Source organism: Gouania willdenowi, unplaced genomic scaffold (genome assembly GCF_900634775.1).
Source record: "Gouania willdenowi unplaced genomic scaffold, fGouWil2.1 scaffold_234_arrow_ctg1, whole genome shotgun sequence".
Taxonomy (NCBI): Eukaryota; Metazoa; Chordata; class Actinopteri; order Blenniiformes; family Gobiesocidae; genus Gouania; species Gouania willdenowi.
The window spans coordinates 144,874-155,637 of NW_021144990.1; positions in this window are offsets into that span (position 1 = coordinate 144,874).

Below are 10,764 nucleotides of genomic sequence, written 5' to 3' on the forward strand. Positions count from 1 at the left end.
GTCTTATTACAATCTGTCCTTGAAAAATCTCATGTCTACCTTCTTAAAATCTGTCATTCATTGAAACAATGAGAAACATCTAGAAATGAAAAAGAAAGAAAAAAACTCAAGGTTTACAGAATATTAAATAATCATTATATACACTTCAATAAATGACAGTGAAAGTTTACATCACATCGTCTAATGCTGACTGAGCTTTATTCTGTCTGTTGTCTGTGGAGACGAGGAAATGATGAGGTCTAGACCAGAAGAACTTTCTACATTCTCCCAGTGGCTCCTTCAGTTTCAAATCCCTCTCTGAACCTCCATGGAGGTTTGATCATCCAGAATGATATTTATTAAATAAATCCACCAGTATTCACAGGCTGCCAAGTTTCAGAAAATGTCAAGAGTGAGATTTTAGTGACATGATGCGTTCTGGTGAAAAAAACTTGGCTTTGTCCTGTTTTAACGTTAATTTCTACCTTCAGAATGATGTCATCACCTCCATGACAGTGGCTCTCCCTGCACTGTGGCCTCCTAATGCTAGTTTTAATCAACCACAAATTACAAATGAAAACTAACAAGAATTTTGACAAATATTATTTGTCAATATTTCATTTCAACCAACTGTCCATCATTTATCTGGGGACATGTCTCATGTTGTAGGTGTTTATCACAGATGTTGATGATGACAGAGGCTCCCACTTAAAACACTGTGGCCCAAGGCAGTGCTACCTTTACCTCAGCTCTCCTTGTCTGCAACAGAAAGGACGTCATTAAAAAGATCATCATGTAAAAACATTCAAACATCTTGTGATTTTCATCCTTTAAGTGATCACATGATCATATGCAGGTGTTATTATATTATAAAATGCTTTAGAAGCACCACTTCAGTCCACATAAAGCTACAATCTGGAATAACAGCTGTATTTTATACAAGAGGAAAACTTTATTCTTTAAAGACTGGATTGAAAAGGGACAATAATACATTTAATGGATGACAATGGTAATATTTACAATCATTGTGATTTTAAAGATAAATGTTCTCAGAAACAACATTCATTAGTAGTCAGGGCTATTCCTATTGCCTTGATTCATTTCATTAAAGGAATATTACAGTATTCATCAGTATCCACAAAGATCAATAAACTGTTCATTGGTAGTTATTGTTTTTAGACACTGTTATTTATTAAACAATGTTTTCATCTTCAAGTAAAGAGACAAATATTATCTTCAAACTATTAGAAAACAGATATTATCAAAATTAGGACAAATATTTATCATTTCCTTTATTTCCTAAAATGAAATAGATTAATTTTAAAACAATGAATGATGTTTATCCATGTAAATATATTTTAATGATTAGGTTTAATATGGATGATTACAGCTGCATGTTTAGTCAAACTAATAATGAAAGTCAACAACACGTCTTTTTTTCCTGTTCTGTGGTGAAGAGGTTTTAGGAAAGAGTTGATGATTGGCTGCTCACACACACTGTGATACCTGGCTTTGATTAGCATTTGGTTACATTTGCTTTTATTTTGAAGGACAAGGATGTGGAATTTATATGTAGCAATTTGATGATATTTGGAAAACATTTGATACATAAATGTAATTTTTTTAAATTATCCCAAATGTTAAAGCTTTTAAAATTGATCTTAAACATGTGTTGAAGTCATTGAAAACATTACAAAACAGAAGAGAAAGTTGTAATGTACCCCTGTTATTATCATCATTATTATTATTATTATTATTATTATTATTATTATTGCTGCTTGGATAAGTGGATTGGTGTGATGTTTGTATATGAATGTAGACTGTACAGACTGATCAAAAGACAATACACAACATTGACAATCATGATAGAAACAGAAAAAACTAAACTTAAAACTAAAATAATTAATTTAACAAAAGGTTTAGAACAGACACATTTTACATAGTTTATAAACATTTTCAACTCATTTAGAAAATGTAAAAACAGCTTCATTTTAAAATATCTACATTTGTGTTTTACTAAAAAAAAACTTCATAAATCCATAACATATTTGTGTATTTATATGTACAAAAAAACTCAATTGTCTTACTATAAATATAAATATCACAAAACCAACAGTTACTCAATGTTAAACATTTAATGTACGAAATCACTACATGTGTAGATATTATTTAAAGAGTTTCTTGAGTCTTCAGCGAACACAAATATATCATTAGAATATTTTTACTGAAATCAGAGGGAATAACTTTTAAAATATAATTTATTTTCAAAGGAAGAAGAAAAGGATTATGTTTCAATGCTTGTTTAAATAATTTACTTTCCTTAAAAAATAAGTAATAAAACATATTCTTTTAAAAAATAAGGTAAAAGCAACTGTAGATTTAATGTGATCTACAGTGATTTTACTGTCAATGCTTGTACAATATTAATCTACAATATCTATTGTTTCTGAGAACAAACCAAACATAATTTAATCATAAATAAATCAACAAATTTCCTCTGAAATCTATTAAATCACCCACAGACCAAATCCTTCAGTCTGTAACTACTTTATTCACTCTTAAATCACCATTAAACACATTTATTCTATAAAAAGTTTATTGTGACGTCAGCGCAACAGTTGAGTGGTTGCCAGGTTGAGTATTTTCCCGCTGATTGTGAGATTATAAAATAACTAACTTAGTGATCAAACAGTGAATAACGTTGGTTAAATGTGATATTTATGTTTTATTTGGATGATGAACGGATGGTTTTTGGGGCATTTCTGTGGATATTCAACATATTTCATGCGGGGAATCGTCGGTTGTATCTGGCAACCAGCTAGAGTCAGGAACAAAGCAGTGAAATGGAGGACGGACAGAGCTGGATGATGACTACCGTTAAACTAGAAGAAGAAGAGGAAAAGGAACAAATATTAAGGAGGGAAGTGAAGCTGAGTATGAGTAAGACGGACAGTGATGATGATGATGATGATGAAGGCTGCAGGAGGAAAGCTGTGCTGGAGGAGCTTCGTCATCCCGACCATGTGTGGGACGGAATGTTTGCTCCAAAGATGGAGAAAAGCGGAGAAGAAGAAACGGAGGAGTTTTCAGATGTGTGCTCTGTGAAGGAAGAGGTTAGAACACTCCGTGTGTTTCCATTCATTCACTCACTCACTCACCACATTCATCCGCTGTTACACACACACTGGAGACTAGTTTAACTGGTGACCCACTTCATTCACACTCACATTTCTCTATCAATATGTGACGATGTAAAGGTGGAACAACCTGTGTGTACTCAGTGGAACACAGAGAACAAACTACAGAAAAACACACTTTATGTTAATGAGCTAAGGAGTGGGCAGGGACCGTCTACAAAGTCACACCCCCAAAGGAAGCGTCAACAATAACACCAATAACCCTGTGGACAGTCTTTATTAGGGCTCTCTATTTACTACAGCAAATATAGTTAAGAAGATACTTTATCTGATTTATGTTTTCATAAATATCCAGTATTAATGTCAATAATTAGTAATAACTTAACAAAAATGTTTATTCATTTGTATTTTATTTAAAGTTTGTAAATAACCAATACTGTAATTAATAGTCATTTCATCTATTATCCTGTAAACCAGGTTCTCAACTGGTCTCACCCTGGGACCCACATTTTGCCACAGTCATTAAATCATGACCCACTTTTTTTTAGAACTCAACCAACAAAATTTAGTCTTTCAAAAATATCTGTCGACAACACACACATATAATATTTTTAAAAATATAAATCTATATATTTTCCTGTGCAACATGCATTTCACAGCATGCCTATCAAAAGAAAAGTTTATTTCAAAATAAAAGACAAGTCCATCATGAGGCATTAACTTAAGTATTTATTTATTTTGACCAGCTGTTCATGACCCACTTTTGTGTCCTGACCCAGGGTTTGCCCCAGAAAACGTGCTAAGTCTGGGGGTAGTGAAGCCCACTGGTGTTTAAAAAAAAATTGTTAAAAGTTGAGAGGAATTTTGAAATAATGACTTATGTGATATTATAAGCCATTTATTAACGATATTTAAACGTAGAGTCTTACAAAAAGGCACAATCTTGAAATGCGGTTTTAAAGAACACAAAAAAAATACAATTAAAATAAATAATATCAATTGTTTTCACTGAAGTGAAATCCTAGTGAATCTTAAAACAAGACATTGCTGGTCACATTTCAAAGTAAAATAAATTAACATAAATAAAATCGTGTAAACATGGCCAAGGAGTAAAACCAGGAAACTCAGAGGCTTCAGTGATTGACAGCCTACATCATGAAAAACATGAAAGCTATTAGTTATTTTATCATATATATTTCATTTTAGTCAGTGTACTGTATTTACATTATTTATTGGTTACTTTTGCTTTCTGCATCTCAATGCTAGTGCCATGGTGTAGAGTCTAGGGCTGCAACTAATGACTATTTTAATAGTCGACGAGTCATTGATTATTGAAACAATTAATCGACTAATCGGATGATAAATCGTACAATTATTTACTCTATGTTGCTACAATCTTTTACATTTGGCTTGGGTCAAAGTACGATAAATAAAAACAATACATAAGTGAAAAACAATTCTCAACTTAAAGTGTAAACAGGTTCCTTACAAACACAAATTAAACTGAATAAATCATCACCAGAATGTGATTCATTAATAACATTTATTCATTATAAAAAGCTACAATATCTGCTGACTCATAGAGCTGATATTTTATGAAACATGTTTGATCATATGGGTCACTCCATTAGTGTTATTGTATAACTATTTATTTCCTCATTTATAATAAAATTATTTTAGAAAAAAAATAAAAAGCACATGAAAAGCAAAACTAACTACAATAGTGTTTTTATTGCTGCTGAATCTAGTTTATTTTATATCTGATGATGATTTACATAAAGTTATGGTTGATAAATATCACTGATTTACTATAAATAAACTAGATCAGACTTGATGATTTAATCATATATATATTGAGAGTATACTAATGGGATATTCTGGTGTAATAATCACAATATTTACATTACTGTCTAACAGTGTTGGGAACGTTACTTTAAAAAAGTAATTCGTTATAATTACTCACTACTTGTTCCAAAAAGTAACTGCGTTAGTAACTGAATTATTCTATAATAAAAGTAACTCATTACCAATGAAAGTAACTATTTGTGTTACTGTTAAAAAAAAAGTTGCTATATATCAAATAATTCAGATTTTTTAGATGTGTGTCGTTGTGAGGTGCTTCATTAAATTTGAGTTGCTTACAATGCGCGCGCGGTCACATGAGTAAAAACACTGGCTCTGATTGGCTACTAGGGCTGTCAAAATTGCTCAAAAATGACGTTTGAATATTCCCTCTTAACTCCACCTCCAATATTCGAATTATTCGAATAACTTTTTTTTTTTTTTTTAATTGCCAAAAAAAATATATATCTGGTTGCGCATGTTGTCAATAACGTGCATTAAGTCAATAACAGGACAAATTAATACAAAGAGACATATTAAGTACTTGTTTTTTTTTATTCAAGTTAAAACATTTGACAACCTTGAACGTATTATTGCCCGCACCGTCACGCTCTCTACGCATAACCAAATGTAGCAGGCTTCAGAAACATTTTTACAGTATAGAACTGAACGCTCCGAGCGAGCTGCCGTAAACATGGAACTTTTCTACCCACTTTATTAATGAATATATATTCACTGAAGTACAGGAGCCTACACTTTAGTAATATTTCCGTTTAATGCGAAAAAAAATATGACAACAAATAACTTATACCCTGAGGTTCATAAAAAATGAAGTGCTATTAAAACTGAAAAAGGCTACTTCCATTCTTGGTGCTTGTATAAAAAAAGGAAACAAAACTGACTGTGCTATCACTGGCGTAGGATCAGGCCTCCAGGCCTACAGGTTATTTACCAAAAACACAAGACGGTCCACATTTGAAGGGGCCTGTGCTGATCTCTTTTTATTTACTATATTCCCAGCGGTGGAAAATACGCGTTCAGAGCGCACTGATGATCCGGGGATGGAAAGATATTTCTTTGCCATCTGAGCGACGTGAGGGTATCTCCCAGAGCCCAGAGTTTTCAACCACATGAGAGGATTTTGTTGCGGAGGAATTGGAGATTCTTGTTCATACATCGACATCTCTTTTTGAAGCAGCAGGCTGATGTCCTCCTGGTCTGGGCTGTCCGTGCAATACGTGTCTCTGAAGAGACACCCCATAGCAGATAACGCAGTTTTCTCAGCGGGTTGCGTTTGCTGATCACAGGGTTGTTCGCTAGCGGCCTCACTTCCTGTGCCTTTGGCCACATTCACTTGTTTCATCTCCTCCAGAATAGCCACCTGCACCTGCCGTCTCTGCTCCTCTTTCAAATGAACGAGGTGTTGAAAGCGTGGATCCAGGTAACTTAAGCAGCATAAATGCACCCTTTTCCTGACAATAACGCTTCTCCAGATCTGTGGCGATTTAGACGTGTTTGGGTTAAAATCACTTTCACTGCTGCGGTCGAGTTGGGCTCTGCACTTTCTGTCGTCTTCCATATGCAGTGTCGGGACCTGACGTCACTCCTGCCACCTGTCTCTGACCCCTCAAGCAGTGCTAGCACAGCAGACAGCTGTGCCTGCTACCCATTGAACTATATAAAAACCTACCGTGGGCGTGTTTTTCCCATAATATATATATAATGTTTTTAGTAATATTCGAATATTAATTTTCACGTTCGAATTTCAATATTTTTTTACTATTCGAATATATATTCGAATTTAGAATATTCGTTGACAGCCCTATTGGCTACCATGGAACATGACGCCGCCTTAGCCAATCATAATCGCTCAACTTGTTTTTGACCCACCTCCTCACAACAGCTGAGTAAGAAGCCAGGGATGCTTTCAGATCACAGTTTATTCAATCAATGCATGTAACGCACCGCATTGAACGTTCAGTAATCATAACGGTGTTGTAATGGCGTAAAAAGTAATTAGTTAGATTACCCCGTTACTGAAAAACAAACGCCGTTATTCCAAACACTGCTGTCTAATGGGACCAGCTTTGTCTGTAAACACGTGAAATATAATTAAAAACATTGCATTTGAAGGTGGGACAGATGAATAGTGATCATAGTTTTATGCCAAAATTTATTTCACACGTGTGACATGTTAGCTTTTATCCTTCCATGAAAGTGTTAAATCTGACATTAATAAATCTGTGGCTCTTTGTGGTTTAACGATAGTAAGATGTGCAGTTTTTACTAAAGTCTCTTCATTTTATGAAGTGGTTAGCGTTAGCGCTTAGCCCAGTCTTATGTGTCGGTCACATTGTTGTTACTGGGAGCTCCCGATAAGAGCGCTGAGCTCCGATAACAAGGACGTCTTCTTACCTAGGGTTGTCACGATACTAGAATTTCAGACTCGATATCGATACTCAATAGGAAAATACTCGATAACATTTTTTATTCCACTGGGCAAAAAAAGACAAAAATTTAGAAGCATAATTTCCTTTAATAAAGTTGAGAATACAAACTATGAACTATATACAAAGTATTTTTAAATTAACTGAAATGTGCAACATTTAACAACACTTGTAAACAACAAAAACTATTAAACTTTTTTGAGGAAGTAGAACAAAATTTAGCAGCACCTATAAACAATAAAAACTATTAACAAATTTTTTTGAGAAAGTATAACAAAATGTAAATTTTCCCTTCTCATTTTTGTCTAAAACTGGTTGCTCAGGCCCCCCAGCAGCAGCACTAGCCATCAGCTTACTCAGTGCTATGATGAGGGCACTATAAAATCCCTTTTATTTTTTCCTAAATTCTATTTAATTTTTTTCCAAGTTCCATGTTTTCCACTTTAATTTTTTGAAAATTTCGTTTTTTAGAAGAAAAAAAATATAATACTAATAAATAAAAAAGAACATAATTAAACAAAAATGTATGTCAAAAATTAAGTAAGATGCATGTAAAAGGTAGATTTAAGTTGTAATGACAATGATTATTCTGACTGCTCATTTTGAATTATTTGTCATATAAAGACGTATGAGAACAGAATTAATGTCACAGTCACCATATTTCTCCTCAGGGATCAATGGTTTACTCATTCTGATCAGGTTTATTGTTAAGTTAATTTAAATTAAGTTTATCAAAACCTAATGTAAATGATCCTGATGACATCATTCCAGACCATAATGATTACACACACCTTATCAGTGCTCCCCAGAACATTTCCCCATAAAAAAACGTTCCTTGCCTCACGGTGACAGCGTTTCATGTTGATTCTGTTCATTTCCGCGTTGAACCGTTTTCATTGGTTGATTCCATGATTTATACTTCCCTATTGGTGTTCAGCTGCAGCTGAGGGGAGGGGCTTCACGTGTGTCTGTTTGTGTCTGTAGCAGCGAATAAAGTTGTCAATTGAAACAGGCGAGTGGGAAAAAATGGATGCTGGCGCGGGGCCTTGGGGTTGGGGGTTGGGGTCGGTGGGGGGATGCGCTGGGTGCTCGGCTGCTTGGGGCTTCCTCGGATGTGTGTGTGGGGGGCGGTGGCTGCCTCTCGGCCTGGGATCTTGGGGGCATCTGGGGGGTTGCTCGGCCGCGGGGGGGTTGCCTGGGGCTCCTTGGCCCCCGCTCTTTCTGCTGGCCTGGCTGCATCTGCGGGCCCAGGGCAGTTCCTGGGCTTGCAGTAGCATTTTTTTATTGCACATATACTGGTATATGTGGTATATTAATAAGTGAGATGGGACGGTAACTTGAGGGTAACATGGGGTTTTTGTCTGATTTAAGTAGTAATTTAATATTTGCTGTATTCATGTGACCTCCTACGTAACCTTTATTTTTAATCCCTGTTACTACTCTGATAAAGAGCGGAGCCAGCATTGACCAGAAGTGTTTTAGGAACTCAGCAGGGAACCCATCTGGGCCTGGTGCTTTGCCTGTTGACATGGTATCCAAAGCATTTTGTAGTTCTTGTAAGGTTAATGGTGAGTCTAGGGTGGTTTTCTGCTCTATGGTGAGCTGTGGTAGGTTTAAGTTATTGAGGAAGGTTTTAATATCTTCAGGGTCAGGGTTTAAGTTTGATGAGTATAGGTTTTAATAGTAATGATGAAAAACCTTATTAATGTTCTGAGGTAAGTTTAAAGTTTGACCTGAATTATCAGAAAATGCCGCTATGAAATAGTTTTCTTTGTTGTGTTTAAGCTGATTTGCTAAATATTTGCCTGATTTATTGTTGTAGTCAAAGTTTTTGTACCGTAATTGCTGTAAAATAAAATCCGTTTTTTAGACAAAATGATGTCCAGATTAAGTTTTGTATTTTGGAGTTTTTTCCATAAAAGTTCAGAAGGGTTAGCTGCGTATTCTTCCGTAAGTTTCTTAATTTTTTCTTCAATCGTTTTTTCTGCTATCTGTTTCTGTTTTTTCTTATAAGAAGAGTATGATATAATCTTCCCTCTAATGACAGCCTTGCCGGTTTCCCAGAGTAAGGACGGTGACACTTCCAGAGAATCGTTTGTTAATAGAAAGTCCTCCCATTCTTTTCTTATCATTTTACCAAATTCACTGTCATTAAGTAATGAAGTATTAAAGCGCCACAGAGAGGATAATTTCTGATTAGAGTCACACTTCAGGGTGAGGGATATCGGGGCATGATCGCTAATGATTATAGGATGTATTTTAGAGGACATCTTATGTGCGATGGATTTATTTGAGAGAAAAAAATCAATTCGGGAGAAGGATTTATTTATAAATGATCCTGATGACATAATTCCAGACCGTAATTACACAAAAATAAATGTGCAAACATCACGTGTAAGAAGTGTTATTTCACCACTAGGGGTCAAAATATTTTACAGTATCAGAAGTTATCAATAATCTATGATGTTTCAGACTCTACAATCCCTGGTATTGATGGTCTAGTCGTCAAACTTCAGAACAACTTTATCCAGATCTTCTGTAGCTCTGATGAGATGTTTAAACACTCTGAGCAAGTGAAGCTGATTAAGGCTGAGTCATGTTTTCATAGAGCGATGCAGCGCTATGAGAAACAGACAGAGCTTCACAGACGTGTTAAAGTTAAACAGACACTGGTTGCTCTGATTTAGTAGTCAGTGATGTAGTTTTTGCCTGGTTAGACGGTGTTTAGGTGGTGTTTGAACCGACTACAAAGAGAGTTGGAAGGACATTTCCGCATAAAAAAAAAACATCCTTTCCCTCACGGTGATGGCATTTAAACCCGATTCTGTCCATTTCCGCATTCACTTTAGGTCAGGTGTAGGTGTAGTTCTACAATTAGACACTAGATGGAGCCCCAACATCTGTTGGGTCTAAGCTCCTGCTTCTACTACTTTGACTGAAAATTGTCTTCAGATTTATTGAATTATTATGTTTATTTTAAGCTCCTAAAAGCAAGTATTTAATTTGGAATATAGGTCATGTTAAAGTACACAGGCTGATTACATGTTTATATGTATTTTGACCCAAATGTAAGTTAACTCTACAGCCAAAGTGTTTGGCTTTACCATTTTGTTTGTTTAGTGACATCTTAGTCAAAATACATTAAGGTACTATTTGATCCAATTGATATAATATATATAGTGATTTCATAGTGTAATTTAGGTTAAAATGATGAAGAATAAAATAACAGACATGTTAAGAATAATAAATATTGGTTAAGAGTTTCAGATAAATAAGTTTATATAAATACTAAAATTGATAAATACCTTTATGAGTAAAATACATTGTTAAAAAGTTAGACTTTAATTAAAATGAGTAAC